A 10,378-nucleotide genomic window follows, 5' to 3' on the forward strand; every position below is an offset into this window, starting at 1 on the left:
TGGAATAGGCCAGTCACATTCCAACAGTACAAATGACGGATCGATTCCAGAGGAGGCATTCGTACAGCATAAATTTCTAGGATCGTGGAGGCATGACAAGAGGTCAAACTAGACATAAATATAGAAGACAATGGAAATTGCAGATGCTCTCAGAAACATGGAACGGACTAGAGAAATTGAATGGTTCCTCTCTGTTCATGGACAACTTCAGTTTCCACCGCTGCTATCAGCAGAAATACGATGAGAGTGTCAGTGGAGGGAGAGCTAGGGGAAAAAATCATTCTCACGGACCTGCCGTCCTGTCAGCCATGGGTGCTTGGTACAAAAATATGAAAGCTACTGACTTAGAAGACCATTTTAAGCCCTCAAAATAGCGAGTGCTTTGGCTAATATTGGGCCGTTTATTCTCAATTGTTGCTTCCCTAACCATATATATTAGTGAGGGTAAGGTAAAAAGATGAATAGGGTGACACTTAATACGTCGAATTATTTCCTGCTAGTGGAGATTGAAAATGAAGACCAAAAGCCCTGGCCAAAAGTAAGTTTTGACTTATGCATATTTATGGCAGAAAAGAATAAGTGAGTAGCGTAATATTTCGAGCTAATATTTATCTGCCTATGTAAACGGCAGGGAGAAATAGCGGGCGTTGATATCTTAACAGGTAGTCTACGCGTTTTATATATGGGTAGTCCAGGGCGCAAAATAGTCCTAAATCGGCAGTTGTTTGCGGACTTACTAAGTCAAAGAGTGCTCTTAGATGCGTTGAACGAATGCTGGAGATGACCAAGGTTAACGTCCTAATAGTCCCTGATTAATCTTATTGATTGATAAGTGATGCTTCAGTATTCATGTTATTAAGGGGAGTTGATTATGTGTCATTGTTGCATGTTGTCTAAGATACAAGTAGGCTGGTGAGTAGGTATATATGTATGCACGTGATCCCAGCCTCATTATCTTAGCAACCGGGATATTTCAACAAATCTTTTAACCACTTTTTAACCACTTTTTAACCACTCTTTATAGCCACTCTTAGGTGTATTGGCTTGGAAATGACTTACTTGGGCTTTATCATATCACACCTCATGTAGAGAGCTCTCTTCTCTATAAGTACTAGGACTGAATTCAAGCGTATTATGGTACTTCTAAGTGTAAAAAGTCAAATGGCATTGGTAGATAGGTCTAGCTAACGTGAATCTTGATTTACTATTATTCTTTTAATTTAGGAACAGTAATTTGAGTTTAATTCCGGTATTTACGTCTAAGGTATATATCACCCATTCGACTTGTAAGTGCATATAGGAAAGCTCGAGATACGACCGCTGTGCGCGGATTAAGAGAAACAAGGTAGTAAACAGATTTTGTGCATGTCTTAGCTTCCTCGGGTATCGACTTACGACCACTGAGTACTGATCCCTAGCACCACGGAGAGGTGCTTACACATCGCTAGGGGAAGCACAGAATATAACCTCACGGGGCTCAAGGCAATAAGGATGCACAAAAATAACCTCACGGGGCTCAGGGCAATAAGGGAGCACAGAATATAACCTCACGGGGCTTAGGGCAGTGAGGACCGCAATGCTACGGCAGAATTTCAAGTCAGAAGACGAGAAATAGAGAGCTGAGATGAAATAAATCATCTAAGCGCACGAGGGCAGGAAGCCTACTCCTAGTTTCCGATAGTGGGCGCGTATCGCTCTTTTATATATTCTGCTACGGCACCCGGCATATACCATTAACGCGATGCAACACGAGCCCAGCCTCGCCTAGTAGTTAGTCCCACTTTTTTGATAGGTGGATATCGAGTCTACGAATATCCAATGAACCCTAAGTGAGCCTCTAGTACCCGTTCAATTGAAATCGGGGTATATAAATTAAACGAGGTTTATAAAACCGGCCGTTCAACTACCCTTATATCCTGGTATCTTCGAGAATTCAAGATGTCATAGTTAAATAGCCCTCTTTTGCCCCACTCGTCGTGATAAGTTTGTCGAAATCCCTCGCAGCACTTTCGTTACGTGAGTTATAAATCGCCTTCTACTCTAGCTAGACTAGGACAGTTAAGATCGCCGCCTCTAGGCATTTACTATCTTTTTACCTATGGTAAATCCGTTTTTGATATATAATAACCATAGATCACGGCATTTACCGGTCCGCGCTTAGTGCCTACAATAACGTGATCCACCACAAGCATAAATCATATTTCCGCCCGTTTAACCTTTTCTCCCTCTTCCTCCTCCCTATCCTAAAATCTCGCTCTCGATTTCTTAATATCTTATTAATAGCGTATACGCAACGTTCAGGGTTCAAAATCTAACCAGGTAATTATCAAGCACGATTCTCTAGCATGATATATCCAGTGGAAGAGCAAAACCCGATAGAAGCGACTTTACCTCGCCTCACGTAAGAGCAGCGCCCACTCCAAGAAACCCCTGATCTAACACCCCGTACCGACAACCAAAAAGGTATTGTCATCTATAGGCCAGGCTAATAGGCGAGATAAATCGTAGCTGACTTGAAGTTCCTTACAGTATAGCAATATTCGCACTCAACCCACCAAGGCCCGGAGCGAGTTTCCACCACACTAATGATTGGCTTTATTTACTGACTTTTTATTTTACAGCCTTCATAAGCGAGTCAACTAAGTGCCACAGCCTTCTACTTAATCTAGCAGATTCCCTCTCCAGTATATTGCTAGATTCCGCGCCTACTTTAGAAGTAGACAAACCAAGATGCTAACCAGAATGAATAGGAAGATCGAACATTTCATCAAGGGACTTACACAAGATGGCTTCGCCGATGTATTAGCGCAGAACACAACATCCCTAAGCGAAACAATAGCACTTAAAGACAGGATCTAGAAATTAGAGGAAACACTAGAGAATATAAAAAATCACCTAGATGAGTTATGTAAGGAAAGGCGAGTTTCCACCATTCAGAGCAATCCTACGCGCAAGAAACGGGCAGTGCCTCAGTGACTAGTTATTGGCCCTTTAACCAAGCCGGAGAAATAGAACAACAGAAAAGGCGCTGCCCTAAGACTTAGCTTAATGATATGATTATATCTTTAATCGATACTGTAGTTCTTTAGACATAATATCATAAGTCAAGATGTTCTCCAGCCTAGAAGCAACCTTTTCACCAGCCAAAACAAAAAAACTCCCCCGTTGCGGTAAAGATCAAGGGTAAACAATCAAAGTACGTAAATTTACTAAAGCAACCCCAACTATGTTTGATCTTCCCTTCCTAGCGGTCATTTAATTCGGGATGGACGGGAGGTACATAGACAGTGGGGCCCTGTCGACGCGAACCATGGAACTACCGGTGCCCTGTGCGCAGGGGTTCCTGACTCGCGAAAGTAGTATCAATAAATTATTAACGATCAAACCCTTTACCTTATATCCACTCCTAGCGCTACGCCGCAATCGTACATTGTAGAGCAAATGCTCAGGCTAGGGTTCCGGGAAGAGCACTGGGATCCCGATACGTTTTTTTCTTGGGGCTAAATCCAGAAAAGGGATTACTGCCGGACTCGGAGGTTCATGAGGGGCAGTAACCCACTAGGGTTTCAAATGATATAGTTTTAACAAAGTGCGCCATAGATCAGTCCCAATCAAAGCTCAGCCGGGCTGACCCAGCAAGCTGTCGAGGACGGCAATACAATATATATATACACATGGATATGGCGAGAACTACGACAGGCCAAGTATGAAAACAATCCGGATGTACACCGAAGGGACAAATGTGAACGCTCATCAAATTACAGCATTTCGTGACGCCCTTAAAGCAGCTGCCACACGGCGTATAAATTTCCAGCGGTACGCGACACAGCGCGAGGGGTCGGATCTTAGAGTATGTGGCATTTATATCGTATAATCTATCGAATTGTTAGCACTCCTGACTGTCGCCCAGGGCTATCTCTCTATCTCACCTGGTAGAATCTGATCAGTACCTTCCGACGCTCTTATCATAAAGCGATGTTCCGGAACTACCAGCTGTTGCATGGCGTGGAGCAAATGGCGGGTCTTTGCGCTGGACGCTCTGGGTGTGAAGATGGGAGGAGACGGTAGAAATATTCTCGGGGCTTCTTTGTGTCGGACTCGTGGCTGGTTTTTCCCCGACTAAGAGGCCTCAGACAGTCTCTTCTGCATAGCGCGGTATTCTCGTAATAGATAGTTCCGTTTGCCTCGCAACGACTCGCCCGTTCGCTTGAGTCCGAACTATCTGAAGTATGCCTTGGATTTTGCCTTCCACGATATCCATCGATGCTATAACAGCCATGTATGGAGGTTTTCTTCCTCTAGTAGAGACCAGGCAATTTTGGGTATCTTGGCGAAGACAATCAAACCTCTGAAAGAGAATGGCGGTGGAAGGTGAGGGTGTGTAGGGACCGTGCAATAGGAGGTGTTTAAGGAAGTCGGTCGAGCTTAGGGGTGGCCACGGTTTATTAATGATGTGAAAGCACCGGCAGCATTTTTTAAATATGGTCTTCTGTTACAACGGTATCTCTGATCTTGTCCAGCAAGGCGCTAGTCTATTATTCTCTACCAAAAACATTCTGCTTCAGACCGTTTATAGTGCTCCGGCGTAGATATTAAGGGGCAAAGATTAGTGTAGAAGCAAGAAGGATCTGTATTTAATTAGCCAGGGCAATTTCCGTTCAAGCCAATAGGTACACACGTTTAAACAGGCTGTTCATGTTAGGTGAAAAGACCAGCAGTTTTGTGAGGTTAGTGTCTCAGCCTATCAGTATATCCCACCCGTTAAGAAAACGGTCGATTTCCGAGGGGTATTTATCATCTTGTTTTTAAACGTTAGACCTAGTGAAATTTTGGTTGTAGTCCAGTCATAGGTACGAATCTCTTCTCCAATCTCCGACGCTCCGGCCAGACTACGGTCTTTCACCCCTATCCTATATGTAAACTTAAAGTCGTTCGGGAATAATAAATATTAAGTAATAAATAATAAAAGCGAACTTAAGGGGGCCTAATACACTTAGGGGAAGCATAGGCCCTACCCAACCAACGGACTTCCTAAGGTTATCACAATTCCCTTTCTACATTCTTTCTATCTCTGTTTTCTTTTTCCTTTTTCCTTCCCTCTCTTGGGGTCCGCTCGAAGGCTTGGAGACCTCCGTCAGTGGCCGTGGATAAATCCACCCATACTATATATCTCTGAGGGTAATGGGTGTCCAGACGCCTCCGCCTAACGGCAGTTTGCAGAGATACTTAGACCGAATGTCTCAATTGTTTTCATCGGGTTCACCTAAGCCGAGCAATGTTCACGACCTATCTAGATCAGTTGCTAGCTCCATTGGCGAGGATTGCCATTACCAGCAGACCAACGTTCAATCCGATAACGAAGGCAAGGGAACTTCAATGGATGAATATAGTGATGAAGAAGATACTTATCGGGCGATAAAACATGAAAGTGCGGCCGAGCATAGACACAGACATATAAAGCCTCCGAACCCTAGGCACTCCAGAGGCTCGAAATCGACAATCATCGATTGTATGGCAGAGTGAGTGTCCCAAACCGTCCTACGGGACTATCCGTGATTCTGCGTGCTAACAGCTTGTTTCTATTAGATTAGATATACGAATACAGTGAGTACTTGTGCTTAGAGACGACCCCAGGATTCCCACGCTAATACGTATCAGATCTATTAAAGACTCACTCATAAGCTAGGACCTATAGAACAAAGCAATGCAGCAAAAAGTGGGATATATCATGGATAGTATTAACACGGCGAGGAAAGAAGTGGCTACCTTAAAAGAAAAGGTTAGGATATTATAGAAGGGCGATGGCAAGAACAGTGTAGTTAAGGATCGAAAGGACGTGAGACGGGCCCTGTCGTTATTTAGCAATCATATAGAACGCAACTCGAAGCCTTTAGAAATTACCCTAATAGAGAAAATTACTTAATAGCCCGTTTATCTATTGTCCATCCGTTATTTGTATCTAGTCTCATTCATCGACGACGTGGTATTAGGCAATTCGCGTAAGGATCACGTGCTACCTTTAGGCAAGTTCCGCGCTAAAACCGCGTCGCTTATGAGAGCTAAGTTTATTCGTATCGAGACGATAAGTTCTATGGCATATTTAAGAACGGTTGTAGTCCTATTAGAGGACTAATGATCTCGAATCCACTATAAGACTTTTTTTTTTTTTTTTTTTTTGACCTTCAAAGACAGGTCTAGACGGTAGGAAAGCTTTAGGATTAGTCCGGGGGAAGCTTAGTCGCTTCCGGTTCGGATCGCGATCACCATTCCCTATATCCCCGATAGGTGTCCCGATCCACGCACGGTAGACTCGCATAATCTTATCATCGACCCTATATTTTCGCGTTTATCATCAAATCACGCACTAGGAGGGAATTAACCCCACTTATCCCGCGTCGCTCCACCAATATTTACCAATAGCCTTGATAAAACTAATTTACAGATCCGTAAAGGCCGCCTCGCTTAAACTACCCATTACGGGATCTAGCACATCGATTGAAAACGAATCATAGGTCACTATTTTTGACGAGCATATCCCGGCCATAAATTTTCCCTGATATACTATTGCCAGATTGGCCGAAGATGCCCGCTCTTATCCGATCTATATCACCCAAATTTGTGACTTTGGCTTCCGTACCCCAGACAGGGATAAAACCGAGCTATAGACAGCCCGAGATCTATCTTTTCTCTAGCTCAAGCCGTATTAGGTCGTGATCTCCAACCTCTTCATTCCGGCTGGCGGAATAAGCTCCCTTCGTAGCTAATTTCGCCACTATTAAGATATCTATATTAAGGGAGAATATACGACTGACCACGTCCACTCCACTCCTAGTCGCAAGAAGTAGTCAATACGGCAATAATCAATATCTCCTACGCGGCTTATGCCGAGATTCATATATCAGTCCTTATCTAGGTGGTGGGACTAGATATTAGAATAATTAGCGTAATTAGCTAGTGCAATAATTCGTGGTTCGCAGCTACTAGTAAGGCCTAAAGGCTAGATGAATGACGTGAGGTTAACGTGATAGCGGTATATCAAGGGTATCGTGACTCATAGACTATGCGCTATGCACGCCATATGAGGAAAGAAAGCTTACGATCCGTGCCGATATAGGTCGTGCCGCGGCCCGATTCTGATCGGATATTTTAGCGCGCGGCTAAGCGCTAGACCAAATCTGGCTTAAATTACCAGCCACCGTATTACGGAGGAATGCGTGCTATACCATGCGTCAATCTAATCAAATCCCGCAGATATCATTCGTTCCCCTAGTGCCATTGCATCCTCACGTCTGTAAATAAGTCACCTATGGGTATCATCCAAGGAAATATAGGTTATGTATAATAATCTCTCGATAATAGGCTGTCAGATTATTATTTCTCTATTGTAGCGGGGAAAAAACGCATAAAAGAAAAGGATAAGGTCTAAGGAGTGTGGAAGGCAATTAAGGTGTCGCCTGACTGTGGATACGAGATAAAAATACATATGCGAACGGGATCTATAAATCACCGCTAGCCCTCTTTAGGAATTACCCCTAGCCACGCCAAGTCTACGCCTAACTATCCACAAAAGGCTAATCGAAGTGATCACCGAGCTCCGCGTACAAGGGCCGTAGAAGGGTCAGAGCCGTAAGAAAATAGAAACTAAATACACACCCATATTAATTTCCCTTTGCCCTAAGGGCATTACGCCGATATCAGGGTTTTTCCGGTAGCTATAGTTCATTCGCGCCACTCGACTTCTACTGTTACGGAACTAGCCTAGTTGTGCAACTTAGACGGGTTTTAAGAACAAGAAGGTTTCGTTGAGGAGAGGAGTTCTCCTGAGCTAACAAATGTGTACATATTCCGTCGAAGGCGGTAACGTTTGGCAGATTCCGCGCAGCATAAGCAAGCATCTTCCATAGGGCTTCGTACGAAGTACGACGGCCCCATAACAATACCCCCCTCCCCTAGGACAATGACTGTTTGCTTCAATAGACGCCAGATTAGGAATCAATGGGAGAAGCAAACAAAATCGTGGCCTATGATTGGCCGAATAGGGCAAACGTGTTCGACGACGTCGTTGCTTTGTAGCATGTGGGCTGTAGTTGGAAGGCATAAATAGGTCCTCAATTCCCTTCTTCTTCTTCTTTTTTTTATTTTTTATTCGCAGTCTCCAAACCTCCTGTCAACCATGGAGTCGTCTAACTTCAATCTTCTGTCGTACGACCCGCGTCAAGTCGAACCCTCCTCCCGGCGTATGCTCCTGCCCCTGACTCGCATTGAGCACGGAGGGAAGCAGTATGTCAAGGTCCGTCTGACTGCTGCGGGAAACGAAGCCCTTCGAATGCTGTGCTTCACTCCAGTGCAGCGGGAAGTGTGGAGCTGGCCCTCTCCCTCCGCCCTCTGTTGTAGAGGAGCTCATTGACTAGACCGTACGAGGCTTAGCACTTTTCATAGACGCAATCAACACACAATATCGAGGTTTCTAGACTCAGTTAGCACTAGCACGAAGCGTAGTAGCTAGCCTTATCAAGGGACCCATCGATCTTTCTAAACGGTGCGGTCTTCTGTAGCCACACGTCTAACGCTATTGTGTCCTTGAGTGCGTCCGCTGGCTCTGTGGTTGGTCTCGTGTAGCCTCTCCACTTAACCTTGTAGCTCGTACGAGCGTTGTTCCTCCTGCGTGTTTGTGTCTCATCTATAATTTCTTCGATCTCCCACTCTTCTTGGTCGTCGACTATGATTGCTGGTGGTTGCGGTTCGTGTGCCAGTTGGGACGGAAGGGGGTCTTGTGTCGCGAGTCGTACGAGGTTAACATGGAATACTGGGTGAATGCCGGGTGGCGTATCCAGTCGTACTGCGTGGGAACCAATAACTTCCTGAACCCTATATTTTGCGTTCTTCCAGTCGAGCTTCTTGCAGGGTCGTTCGGTCTGTATATTTTTCAGGTTTAACCAAACAGCGTCTCCGACTTGGAAGGTAGGCGCCGGTTGTCGGTGCCGGTTAGCGTTTGCTTCCATCTGTTGGTTGGCGTAGGCTATCGATGCACGTGCCCAGTCCATAGCTCCAGCTAGCTTTCGTACGATCGTTTCTGCTTTTTGGATTGGGCTTGGTTCTGGCGTGGTAATGGTGCTGTTTATACGCGGTTCCTCGATTGGTGGGTCAAATGGAGAGAGGTTATAACCGTGGGTTAGGAAGAAAGGGCTTACGCCGGTTGCTGCGGAGACTCGTCCATTTAACGCAAGTTCGGCCATTGGGAGTAGGCGTTTCCAGTCGTTCTGTTCAAATCGTACGAAGAGGCGTAGGTACACTTCTAACGTGCTATTGTGTCGTTCGGTCTGTCCATCGGTCTCGGGGTGGTAGGCCGTCGACAGCCGTCGTATAACCTTACATAGCTGGCAGATCCGTTCCCATAGGAGGCTTGTGAATTGGGTTCCTCGGTCCGAGACGATCGAGTTTGGGAATCCGTGTTGTCGTACGAGGCTGTCAATGATTGCCCATGCGGAGTCTTCGGCCGAAATTGACTTCATCGGCCTTAGGATCACTCCCTTTGTCAGCCGATCTGTGATTACCAAGATGTTCGTACGGCTGTCGCTTGGTGGTAAATCGGTGATGAAGTCGAGGGCCACGTCTCGCCATGGTTGTTCTGGCACCGGGAGCGGCTTTAGGAGGCCTCGCTTCAGCTCTCGCCATGGTTTCGCCCCGTTACATAGGTCACAGTTCCGTACGAATCTCCGGATGTCGATCGACATATTCGGCCAGAAGTACTCGCGGCTAACCACTGTATAGGTCTCCTCCCTCCCTGGGTGTCCGGTGAGTCGAGAGTCGTGTGCGGTCTGAATGATTTTCGTACGAAGGGGCTCAGAGTTAGGGACCCATAACCTTCCGCGGAAGCGAAGTTTCTGGGCTTGGTCGATTGTGCATTCGGAAGTTGAGACTTTTAGCTTTAGTTCTGGTGGGAACTTCCGTAGGCCCTGTTGTAGTGTCCGTATAGCGCCCTGGTACTCGTCATCCCCATCTCTCGCTAGCTCCCAGTCTTGTTCGTCAGGGGTTTGCTGTGCGGTCGTGGCATGGATATTCACAGTAGCCTTATCGTCTCCTATCTGCGTTAGGAGACACTTCGTACGATCTGCGATTCTTGGGTCTTCCTCGGTTGGGTTGTCTTGGTCTCGTCGTGATAGGGCGTCCGCTCGGGCGTTGTCTGTACCGGGGCGATATTGGAAGTCGAAGTTGAACCTACTTAAGAAGAGTGACCACCGCATATGCCGTTCAGTGAGCTTCCTTGGTTTGAAGAAGTATTCTAGGTTCTTATGGTCGGTGATAACGAGGAATTTCCCTTGGACTGAACGTAGTTCTGCGTCCCATGCTTCTAGGCATCGTACGACAGCGAGCAGCT

This window comes from Penicillium concentricum (assembly GCF_028827145.1).
Source record: "Penicillium concentricum strain IBT 3081 chromosome Unknown utg000003l_segment0_segment0, whole genome shotgun sequence".
Classification (NCBI taxonomy): domain Eukaryota; kingdom Fungi; phylum Ascomycota; class Eurotiomycetes; order Eurotiales; family Aspergillaceae; genus Penicillium; species Penicillium concentricum.